The 12,091-nt window shown below is 35.9% G+C and overlaps 1 protein-coding gene across 1 annotated transcript in view; it reads right to left on the bottom strand.

Annotated features, from left to right (window-relative positions):
- The window catches only part of RNF217 (ring finger protein 217), a 129,000-nt gene that overhangs the window by 52,553 nt on the left and 64,356 nt on the right, over positions 1–12,091 (bottom strand). The window lies entirely within an intron of this gene.

The raw sequence follows: 12,091 nt of genomic DNA, 5'->3' as shown, positions 1-12,091 counted from the left end.
ATAGAGGAATGAACAAACATAAGGGGGGAATGTAACTACAGACTGAAGTAGACTTATTATTCTAGTAATGGAAGAACTTATAACATTGATATAAAGGCAGTGGTCTCCACAGAGGTTTTGAGGGGAAGGAGAGAGACTAGGTATATGGCATGCAGCATTTCTGGGACATAGGAATTGTTCTGCATGATATTGCAATGACGGATACAGGCCATTATACATTTGATCAAAACCCATAGAATTGTGCGGTACAAAGTATAAACCATAATGTAAACTACAGACCATGGCTGGGAGCAATACTTCAATACGTGTTCATCAATTGTAACAAATGTACCACACTAATGAATGATGTTAATGGGGAACACTGGAGAGTGGGGGTGTGTGGAATGAGGCATATGGTAACCCCTTATATTTTCAATGTAACATTTATGCAATCTAAAACTTCTTTAAAAACAAAATAAAATAAAAAAGCCAGCTGTAACATAATAAATAAATAAATATGTAATTCAACAAAAAATTAGTATGTATAGTCTTTTAACATTCAGATGACATTCGTCAAGCCTGATTCTAAGCCAGGTTCTGGGTTAACAATGAAGCTTCATGAGTGATCTCATCTTAGTGGAGATACTGATCAGTAAAGAGACAATCACGTACAACATGTTGAGCCCTCCCGACAAGTAAAGTACTGGGTGTCACCAGAAAATATGACGAGACTCAGCAACCTCAGACTTGGGAGGTCCAGAAGAGGCTTCTTGGAAGAAGTGAGGTTTCAACTGAGATCTTAAGATTATTAGGACCTAGCCAAGTAAATATGAAGAAGTACCAAGCAAACAGAAGACACACTGGCAAAGCCCTAGAGGCAAGAACAGAGATACCCATATTTTCTCACATGGCATTTGAGTCATCTGGTTTACTCCCCCCTAAGGTATGTGCATCTTCACCCTTAGAGGGACTGAAATGTGGGCATTAACAATAGAACACAAAGTATGAGTACAAAAGTGGAGGCATACAGATGAACTGGGTCCAGCACATGATGGTAGATCATAAAGGCAGTTTAGGAATCTGGACTTTTTTAAATTGAAAAAAAAATTGGTTTTCAGTATAAGAATGACAATTTCTTTTCTTTTCATTTCACATAAAAGGAGCCCACCTGGCTCCCCTGAGTGGCTCTTGTTTCACTCATTGATTGACTGAATTTTTACGGTACTGGGGCAGGAGAATGAACCCACAGCTTTGTATGTGGGAACTTGGTGCTCAACCACTGAGCCATATCGGCTCCCCTGAGTTAGTTTTTTTCATTTGTTTTCTGTTTGCTTTTAGGAGGCACTGGGGACCAAACCCAGGACCTCCCATGTGGGAAGCAGGTGTTCAACTGCTTGAGCCACATCTACTCCTCTTTTGTTTCTGAAGAGCAGTGTACTTGAGTGGTTAAGAGCCTGAACTTTTTACTCCCAGGTCTGTTTGCATCCAACCTTCCTAATCTACAATTTAACTATATAAATGATAACAAGCGAGGCAACAAATCCACAGCCAACCAGGAAGTTAGGTCTTATGGAGAATGGAGTGTATTTTAGGGACTAGAATAATCCAAGATAGCTCAAGGAGATAGGCCTTGCTACTCCTTCAACAGTGGGAATTCATCACCCCTCCACATTGGGCTACCATCCAACATCCAACCAATCCCCTTCTCTCTGATGTCAGTACTTTCTCAGGCCTGAAACCCTGTTCCATTTCTGGAGTAAATACAACTTCCTCTTGCTTTCATATTCTCTGTATATAAATATGAAACCTCTTCCCTTTCAAACCTCCCAAATCCTCTCCCCTGCAACACTCTGAAACAATCACTTCATATTTTATTGAAAAAAGAGAAGCAACCAGATGTATACATTCTCATCCTCTTTACTACCAACTCTACCAGCTCTATCAACCTATGTCTATTCCCGTCTTCTGTTTTCCTTCTTTTTATAATACATGAACAGAATCTGCTTGCAGTATAACTGCATAAGAGCCTTTTGAAGTGTTTCTTAAGAATTCAAGTTTCCTGGCCCATCCAAGACCTACAAAATCTGAATCTTTGGTGGTAGGACAGTAATTGGCAGTTTGATATAATTATCCTTTCAATACTCATACTTCTTCATTTTAATAATTTCCCCTTTGTCTTACTAACGGTTTATACAAGCTCTTGGCTGATCTTTGTATACCTTTTTCAGAATAATTTCCTTGAAAGGTAAAAAAAAGATCACTACCAAATAAGTAATTGTGATTAAGCGAAGTAGATAGTTTATTCAATAAAATATGCATTCATCAATTTAAGGGTGTATCCTTTTTTAAAAAATATATTAATATCTCAAAGGCCAAGATAGTCCTGCAATCAATAGTCTTTTAGCATTGTGCCATAATTTAATTTGAAGTGGTTCTTTTTCTTGGTGGCACATAAAAGAATAATGCATCTTACAATTGATCACATATTAGATTTCAATGGAATGCAGTTTTCGTGGGTTTGGCACTGTGATAGAATTGGGAGAGAGGTAGAGAGGAACACAGGGCTTCTATAGGAGGAAATGGATGAACAGTAAGTAAATAAGCAAGGCAGACAGTAATCAGTGTTATTTAAGGAACTACACATTAGCGAAGGTCCCTCTGAGGAGGTGACCATTTGAGCTGAGAACTGAGTGTTCTGTCATGCAAAGAATTTGGGAAAAAAACTGCAGGCAAAGGAAACAAGGACAATGGAAGCCAGAGGAGAAGTTGCTTGGTGTGCCTGTGTTCAAAAAACAGACGACTGATCAAAACATATACCAAATGAGAGAGAGAGAATGGTATAAGATGAAGTTGGAGACCCAGGCAGGAGCCAGATCACACAGGGCCTCCCAGGCTATGATGAGATGCTTGGATTGTATTGGAAATTCAGCATGAATCACTGACTAGTTTTAAGAGGCAGGAGGACATGCCCTGATTTACACTACCAAAACAAACAATCAAACAAACATTCAGGCTGTTACTGGAGCAGGAACCCAAAATGACAAAAGTAAAGGTGGGGAGAACAGTGGCATTCTGGATTGCAACTGCTTTCCCCACCAGTGGCACACGGCTGCTGCAGTCATCCAGGCAGTAGACGACAGACGACAGAACTACGTAGCAAGAGGTGGCTAGATAGGGCATATTTTGGAACTGGAATTAATGGGACTTGGTAATGAACTAGATATGGGGGATGAAATAAAGGGAAGAATCAAGGATAACTCTAGGGCTTTAGTTTGAATTACCTGATGAGTGGTGGGTAATATTTACTGAGAAGTTTCCAATAAAATATAGTTTACATAGTTATGTGATATTGCTTGGCAATTATTCTCTGCAAATGTTTTACAGTTATAAGAATAAGGACCGTCCATTCATTCAAAAAAAACATATTAAGCTGTGTTACATGCCAGGCAATAAATATAAAAGGTCCAGGAGATAAAATGAACTAAGCCATGAATCTTGCCTACAGGGAACTCTAGAATACAGCAACTAAATTAACGTTGATAGCTTCTTCTAGCTATCCGCTTGATATTTACCCAAGATAACACTTTTTAAAACTTTTGCTATATACAATTCTCAACATATGCAAAAGTTGGTAGATTCGTATTATGAACTCTAATGTATCCATTCTCCAGCTTCAACAATTATCAACTTGTGGCAAATCTTGTTTCTTCTATGCCCTGACCCATATGATCCTCCTATATTATTTTGAAGTATTTTTTTTTCTAAAACATGGTACCATATCATATCTCCCCAAATAACAACAATCCTTTAATACCAAGGTAGCATCTAATTTCTGCTTAAAAATACAATAGTATTTGTGTTCAGGGCTAATACCATTATTTATATCACTGAAAGATACGTTCTCTGATTCTACTGAACAAAAACATGTCCATTCTTGTAAGATAAAATTACTTCACTCTAAAACAATCTCCAAGTGTGTCAGTAAGAGACATTATTATCCACTTAACACTCAAGCTAGATGGCTAATTTGCCACCTGGGAGAACTGAATTCAAAAGTAATTTAATGACTCAGACAAGGGGGAACTGTTGAGAAGTGGCACATTAATTAAATCCTCAAAAGAAAAGGACAGAGAAAGTATATACCTTGGGCCTCAAAACGCAATTTATCACATCATGGTTTACGACTCTGATCTTGGTTTTAAGTGTGAGTCATGAGAGTTTACAGGGTGCCTTGGCCTTTGGTTCACTCATTACCAAGGGATTTCAGATTTGCTCTGTCCTGAAAAATGAACATGTTAACATGGCACAGAATACCAGAGCGAAAGCAGTAACAACAATCACAAAAGCACACCTACTACATGCCAAGCACGACAATAAGCACTTTCCAAACAGTAATCACTTTGTGGAGCAATGTACTGCAGATTCACTGTCAAGAGTTCATGGATCCCCTGCAACTTTACTCATTTATTTATTCAGCAGTGTACCCTGTGACAGATGCCTTTACATTTAAAAACCTATGGAAACATCAAGCCCCAAATTCCAGAAGCTATCTTAGACACAAGTAAGATAAGTACAGAGAAAACATTCCTGTGTACATCAGGTAAAAGTACTGAAAACCAAACATAAAGATTTTATCTTACAAGCAATCCAAGGAAAAAGACATATTCCTTCTAAAAGGGCAGTAATAAAACATACAGATGACTTCTCAACATAAAGAGTAGATGACAAAAGACAATAAAATGTTTTTTAAGATATGAAAGAACACATATTTTTCTCAGCCTGTAATTATGTATTCAGCAAAAATATTTTTCAAAATGAAGGTGAAGCAATGGCAGTCTCATATAAACAGACAGATGATAACTCATTACAATAGACATACACTAAAGAAATAATAAAATGGTTCTTAAGACAGAAAGAAAACAATACTAAACGGCAGCTCACAGCTGTCAGAAGGAAGAAAAGAGCAATGAAAAGAGCATGTGAATAAATCTACATGAATACTAATGACATAAAACATTAATGATAATGTTTCATATCTATCTAATTCACAATTACACAAAAGGCCATGCAGATGTACAGTATTCTGAAGTCTTTGAATTGTCCTAAAATAATTAAAATACTAGTTTATATTAGGCTTTAATAAGTGAAGGGTGCATGTTGTAATCTCTAGATTGACTGCTAGAAGAATAGCAAAATATTGTATATCAATAAGTTTACAAAGGGGGACAATGGAATAATGAAAGTATTTAATTCAAAGACATGAAGAGAGAGGAAGGAGTTCAACAAGTAGAAAACAAATAGTAAGTTGGTAAATTTAAGATCAAGTCTAACAGATGGTGATGAGTGTGGCACAACTTTGCTAGTGTGATTAATCCCTGTCGATTGTATGCTTGGGAGTGGTCAGATGGGAAAGTTCAGGTTGTGTATGTTTGACAATTTTTTTAAAAGTGTGAGATTAAAGAGACAATAACAACTAAAGGCAATATATGATCCCGGATTGGATAGAGTAATGGAGGAGAAAATGTTCATAAGGACATTATTAGGACAAATGAAAATATTAGAGTATAAATTGCAAGCTTTATAACAATGTTACATTTCTTGAACTTGACAACTGTGCTTAAGGTGAATATCCTTGTTTGTAGGAAATGTATGTGGAAGTATTAAGTGGTCAAGGAGCATGATGAATAAAACCTATTCTCAAATGTTTAAAAAAGATGAATAGAAATATCAACAGAAGGAAAGACAGAATGATGTGGTAAATGTGGCAAAAACACTAAGAGTTGGTGGACTTGGGCATATGGGTGGGAGTATACGATGGAGTTCTATGTATGGGGTTTATACTATTTTTGCAACTGTCCTGTAAATTTGAAATTATTTCAAAAGAAAAAGTTTTTAAAAATCTGTAATTCTATTACATGTATGCCAATTAAAATATCTTTATATATTATTAATATATCTTAAATATAAAGACACAAATATGGATAAAAAGGATATACTATGGAAACACTAGCAAAAATAAATGCATAACCATATTCCTATCAGACAAAGAAGATTTTAGACAAGAAGAATTAATAGAATTAAAGAAGGACATTTCACAATTATAAGGGGATTAATCCATAGGAAGATAGAATAATTCTAAACTGGTATGTAATTAATAACAGAGCTTCAAAACCAGAAAGAAAAAATGGACAGAACTATCGGTAGAAATTGACAAATCCCATAATCATAATGACAGGTTTTTTATAGAGAAAAAAAAAATAAACCTGTAAGTAAACAGAAAATTTGAAATACACAATTTTTAAAATTGGCAACAGACATATATGGAGCTCTGCATACAAAAGTTACAGAATACACATTCTTTCCATGTGCATAGAGAATATGGGTTAAAACTGACCATATACTGGGCTGTAAAACAAGTCTCAAAAAATTCAAAAGGATGAAAAAAATAAGACAGTTGAAATAAAAGGACAGAATATGTTTACTGATCACAGTGGAAGTAAGCTTAAAATCAAGAACAAAAAGATAAGTAAAATAAGCATAAATTCTTAAATATTTTGAAATTATACAACATACTCAATAATATTATTAGTCATTATTTTGAGCTAAATAAGAACATACTAAAATATGTGGCATTATTAAACCCAAATTTAGAAAGATATTATAATGTTAAATGGATATATTAGAAAAGAAGGCTGAAACATAACAAATGAGAAAAATATCAGCATGGTAACCCACACAAAGATAGTAAAAGGAAGGACATCATAATGTAAGATCAAAAATTTGAATACCCTAGTAATAAACAATTAGAAAATAATACTTAACAATAAAATCCACAGTAATATAAAAAACATCAAATATGAATATCCAACAAAAGAAGTGTACTAGCTCTATATAGAAATCTCTTCAACATTTTTTGCGAAATTGTAAAGTAATAACTGGAGGGACATAACTGTGTTTCTAAATTGGAAGACTCAACATAATAACAATGTAAATTCTGCCTAAATTGATGTATATGTTTTGGGCAATTTCAATAAGATTTCCAGCATTTTTTTTTTTTGAGGGGGAGGTGGGTTGGAAATTTAAAGCTAATTCTAAAATACATGTGGATATGCAAAGGGCAAGGAGTCTTCATATTCTTGATCTAGAAGAACAAAGTTGTAAGACTTGTTCTATCAGGTATTAAGGGACTAGTAGTAAAGCTATAGTAATTACAATAGTGTGTCACTGGCAAAAGGATAGACGATAGAACAATGGAACACAATAGAGTCCAGAACAGAACTGCTTATATTTGGAAATGAGATATACTGGCACTAAACAGCAATGGAAGGATGGTCTTTTCTACAATTGTTGCTGGGTCAATTAAATATCCATTAAAAAAATTAGTCTCGACTCCTACTTCAAACCAGGTAGACTGCAGTTAGAAATATGAGATGTGGAACAATACAGATTTTAAAGATAATAAAGAATATCTTCATGACCTTCGGGCTGGGAATATTCTAATCAAATGGGGTTGTTCAGTGAGCTGTACAAGCTAATTCATGTAAAACACTTAGGACAGGGAATATTCAATAAAAGTTTGCTAATATTTGTCTTCTTTAATATTTAGAAAGCAGTATTTCATGAAATTTATTTTTAAAAGGTTTTTTAGGTTTATTACTTATTTGAGGAGTTTATTTTGAATTATGTAATCATTCATAATTCAGTATTCTCATTCACATTTCAGTATTCTTCCTCTGAAAGCATATATTTAAAGGAATATCTGTAAAAGTACAAATTATGTGAAATATATTGTACTCCAATAAGTAGAACTGAATACTGAAGGGTATAATAAAATAAATTATATGTCTTTACATCAAAAGTACCACATTTTCTTATAAATTTAATCAGGAATGGAAATACAGACACATAGTTATGGAAATATAGATACATAGTTTACAGCTGTAGACATGAAATGGCATAGAAAGTATTTTTGGTTGAGCCAGTACCAAGGGTGCTAATCAGCATTACTCTAGAGGGGGAGGGAAGCCTTAATACCAAAAACTCTACGTTTCCTAGAGCTGCTGTAACATAATACCACAAGCTGGATGGCTTAAAATAACAGAAATTGATTGTCTAACATTTCTGGAGGCTTAAGTCTGAAATCAAGGTGTCAGCAAGCTAGCTCCCTCTGAAGTCTGTGGGAGAGAACTGAGCCATGCGTCTCCCCTGGCTTGGGCTGTAGCATAACTCAATCCCTGCCGCATGGTCACATGGCTGGCTTCTCTTCACAGCGATCTGTGTCTCCTTTCTCTTCCTTATAAAGACGCCAGTCATATGGGGGCCTGCCCTACTCTCCATGACCTCATTTTAAGTTGCCTAGTTCTAACTGTAATGACCTGGGATGGTTAGGCTACATGACCCTATTTCCAAACAAGTTACATTCTGACGTACTGGAGATTAGGGCTCCAATATATCTTTTTTTTTGGGGGGTGGGGAAGGGGAGCACAGTTCAACCCATAAGGCACAGGGTAATAATTAACATTGCTCTAGCGGGAGAGGGAAGCCTTAAAAAAATACTTCACCCACTGTTTAACAACTTTACGTTTTAAAAATTTACAGAATATACAAAACAATCTTACAGCTTTGCTCTTTCCCTTTGTATTGGATTCTTTCTCTCAGCCTTCAAAACATGCTTAAATCATTCTATCCAAAAAATGCCAAAAGCAAACAAAAAAGAGATATATCATAATGTTAGATGAGAAAACATAAAACCGTGTTTACATAATACAATAACTATGTAAAAGTATATATAACAAACACATGGGCTGCGAGGGAAGAAGGAACCACTAAAAATTTATTTTCCAGGTTGTAGCTTTTAAAAAACCTATTTAATGTTCTAATATTATGTTAAAATTTTGACTGTACAATTTTTTTTTATAAGTGGCTGCTGAATTACAGTAGATGACAGATGCAGAATTGACAGCAAAACCACTGGGCAACTCTTTCTTGTAAAGAAGACAGTATACTTGAGTTATGGTTACAGGATTCTAATCATCACGACTGATTTATGAACACTATTGGCGTTTCTTTTTTAATACACTTAGCAGTCTAAGTTTGTGTCCCTTCCCATTGTGCTAATGAGTTCTAGGCTTTGTCCTAACCCTCTGGAGTGCAGTGGAGAAGGAAGCCATGTCCTAAGTAAGCCAAACCCTGCGGGAATATGACCTCCAGAGTACTGTCGTCATCGCTGCTATTTCACAGAAAGCAATGCTCCTTTTATGGAGCCAATGTCAAATAACTTAATCCAAACCCCTCTGCTTTTTAGTTCTGAACAAATTGTAAGCTTCAGTGCCAGGGGTTTATGAGAAAGAAACAAATAGAAAAAAAATCACTCCCTACGATCATAACTGTAAACCTGGAGATAGCCCAAGTTTGACACTTTTTAAAAATACATGTTATATTTTTAATTCACACCCATTCAAATACTTTTTTTTCCCAACAAGTTTTGGTCTTTCAGTTTGGCAAGCATCCGACACTTTCCTAGACTTTAAACCAAGTTAACATAGTTCTTTAATTTAAAAACAGCATTTCAACAGTGTCTTTTCATGCCAAAACAAAGTATCTTTGTGCACCATCCACCCAGTTCTAGGAATAGTCTGTTCATTACCAGGAGATTTTAGATTCAGTAAAGAAAAAATGACTTCCCTTCTATTGATTTTACTCATTATTTCCAGATATAAAATACTGTTTTGTGTAGAATAACCAAAGTTAATGTGTTTTTTTTTGAATATGAAAAGAGTAAAGTATATATATAAAAACAAACCCTGACCTCTCTTTTGATGTTTAGATTTTAATACCTTTAAAGTTGGGAGCAATTTTATTTTAGGACTATAGGAAGATCTTTTTAAAATGTGACTGGGATATAGAGATCTTCAAAATAATACTTACATGGCAAATGAATATACTATAAACTCTTACTCAAAAGTTTGGTGAGCTGATAGAAAATGGATTTGGATATGCACAGTGTTAAAAGTCTTGATTTACTGCAAACACATTTTTAAAAAATCTTGCTGTGCTTCAATTGAGCTTGGAAATTCCTTTAGGATTGCAATACAACTAAAATCCCCAGATTTTGCAAATGGCCAACAAGGTAAATATTATTTATATATTAGCATTTGGATGGGTCAAATATGAATTTTTTAATTGACATAACAATTTACTTAAAATTAGCTAAGATAAAGTCTATAGGAAGGCAGAAAGATGGAAACCACATCAGAAAACTGTGAGCAATAAAGTATTTTAACTGAGTAAATAATCATAAGTAAAATTGAAAATCAAGTTGTTTTTAAAAATTCTTAATACCTTTCTCTTTAACATATGTGCAGAAGTAAAGAGAGAATAACCGCATAATTTAAATATTTTTATAAAGTGCAACTTCACATTATTCTTATTTCTAGTTGTATTTTATGCTCTTATCACTCTCTCTCTCTCTCTGTATATATATCCATATTACATAGCCTAGAATTTAAATTCTTTTGGAACTACACACAGTGCATATATACATCAGGGATCCTACCCTGGGTTGGGTCTTGAAATTGTAAGCTTGCTTTTGTGTGTTGTTCACCTGTGCACTGTCTGCTGACAGAGATCCCTAGATTTCATCATATATCTAAAAAAAAGTACCAAACCAAAAAAGGAGTATTAAAATAAATAAACTATAATTTATATTAAGAATAGTAAAAATGATACCATGTTGATTCAACAAACTCACTTAACCAATATTTGCTATGTCCCAGGCACTACTACTTTTTATATGTAAAAATGGTACTATTGGGGAAGCAGATTTGGCTCAATGGATAGAGCATCTGCCTACCACATGGGAGGTCCAGGGTTCAAACCCAGGGCCGTCTGACCCATGTGGTGAGCTGGCCCACGTGCAGTGTTGATGTGAGCAAGGAGTGCCCTGCCATGCAGGGGTGTCTCCCACATAGGGGAGCCCCACGTGCAAGAAGTGCACCCTGTAAGGAGAGCCACCCCACACAAAAAAAACTGCAGCCTGCCCAGGAGTGGCACTGCACACACAGAGAGCTGATGCAGCAAGATGACACAACAAAAAGAGACACAGATTCCTGGTGCCGCTGACAAGAATGCAAGCAGACACAGAAGAACATACAGTGAATGGACACAGAGAGCAGAAAACTGGGGGGAGGGGGGAAAGGGAAGAGAAATAAATAAAAAATAAATCCTAAAAAAAAATGGTGCTATTGTACTCTTAGTATATCATACTTCTTTTATATTTGTTTCCAATTAAGGGTCACCTAGGAAAGAGGTGCAATTCCTGGAGAGTTAAGGAATAAATAGGGAACTGTCCCTAACAAAAAGACTCTGACTTGATAAATATCTAATTTGGATTTTCTGTTTTTTGTCTTGGTTTTATGACCTCAAAATAGGAAAATACAGTGTCTTTCATAATGTGAGTACTGATGATACATATGATCATACCCTCAATGTTCTTAAGTAAAGATTTGAATTGTAGGCGGCGGACTTGGCCCAGTGGTTAGGGCATCCATCTACCACATGGGAGGTCCACGGTTCAAACCCCAGACCTCCTTGACCCATGTGGAGCTGGTCCATGCGCAGTGCTGATGCGCGCAATGAGTGCCGTGCCACCCAGGGGTGTCCCCCGCGTAGGGGAACCCCACCCACAAAGAGTGCGCCCGTGAGGAGCACCGCCCAGCGCGAAAGAGAGTGCAGCCTGCCCAGGAATGGCGTCGCCCACACTTCCTGTGCCGCTGACTTCAACAGAAGCGGACAAAGAAACAAGATGCAGCAAAATAGACACAGAGAACAGACAACCGGGGGAGGGGGGGAATTAAATAAATAAATCTTTAAAAAAAAAAAAGATTTGAATTGTAAACCTTCCAGTAGCTTCTCCTGCTGCCACAGTAAACAACTCAATGATGGTGATGAAGATTGTGGTGCACTGAATCATGTACCCCACAAAAGACATGTTCTTAATCTTAAGACACATTCCTGCAGATGTGAATCTATTTGTAAATAAGACCCTTTGAAGATGTATTAAGGACTCATGTGTGAATAGACTCTTCTGAGGTCCTATTTAGGTATGGCCAAA

Source organism: Dasypus novemcinctus, chromosome 11 (genome assembly GCF_030445035.2).
Source record: "Dasypus novemcinctus isolate mDasNov1 chromosome 11, mDasNov1.1.hap2, whole genome shotgun sequence".
Taxonomy (NCBI): domain Eukaryota; kingdom Metazoa; phylum Chordata; class Mammalia; order Cingulata; family Dasypodidae; genus Dasypus; species Dasypus novemcinctus.
Note: the sequence above shows the minus strand (reverse complement) of the source record. Positions and strands in the feature narration are given on the sequence as shown.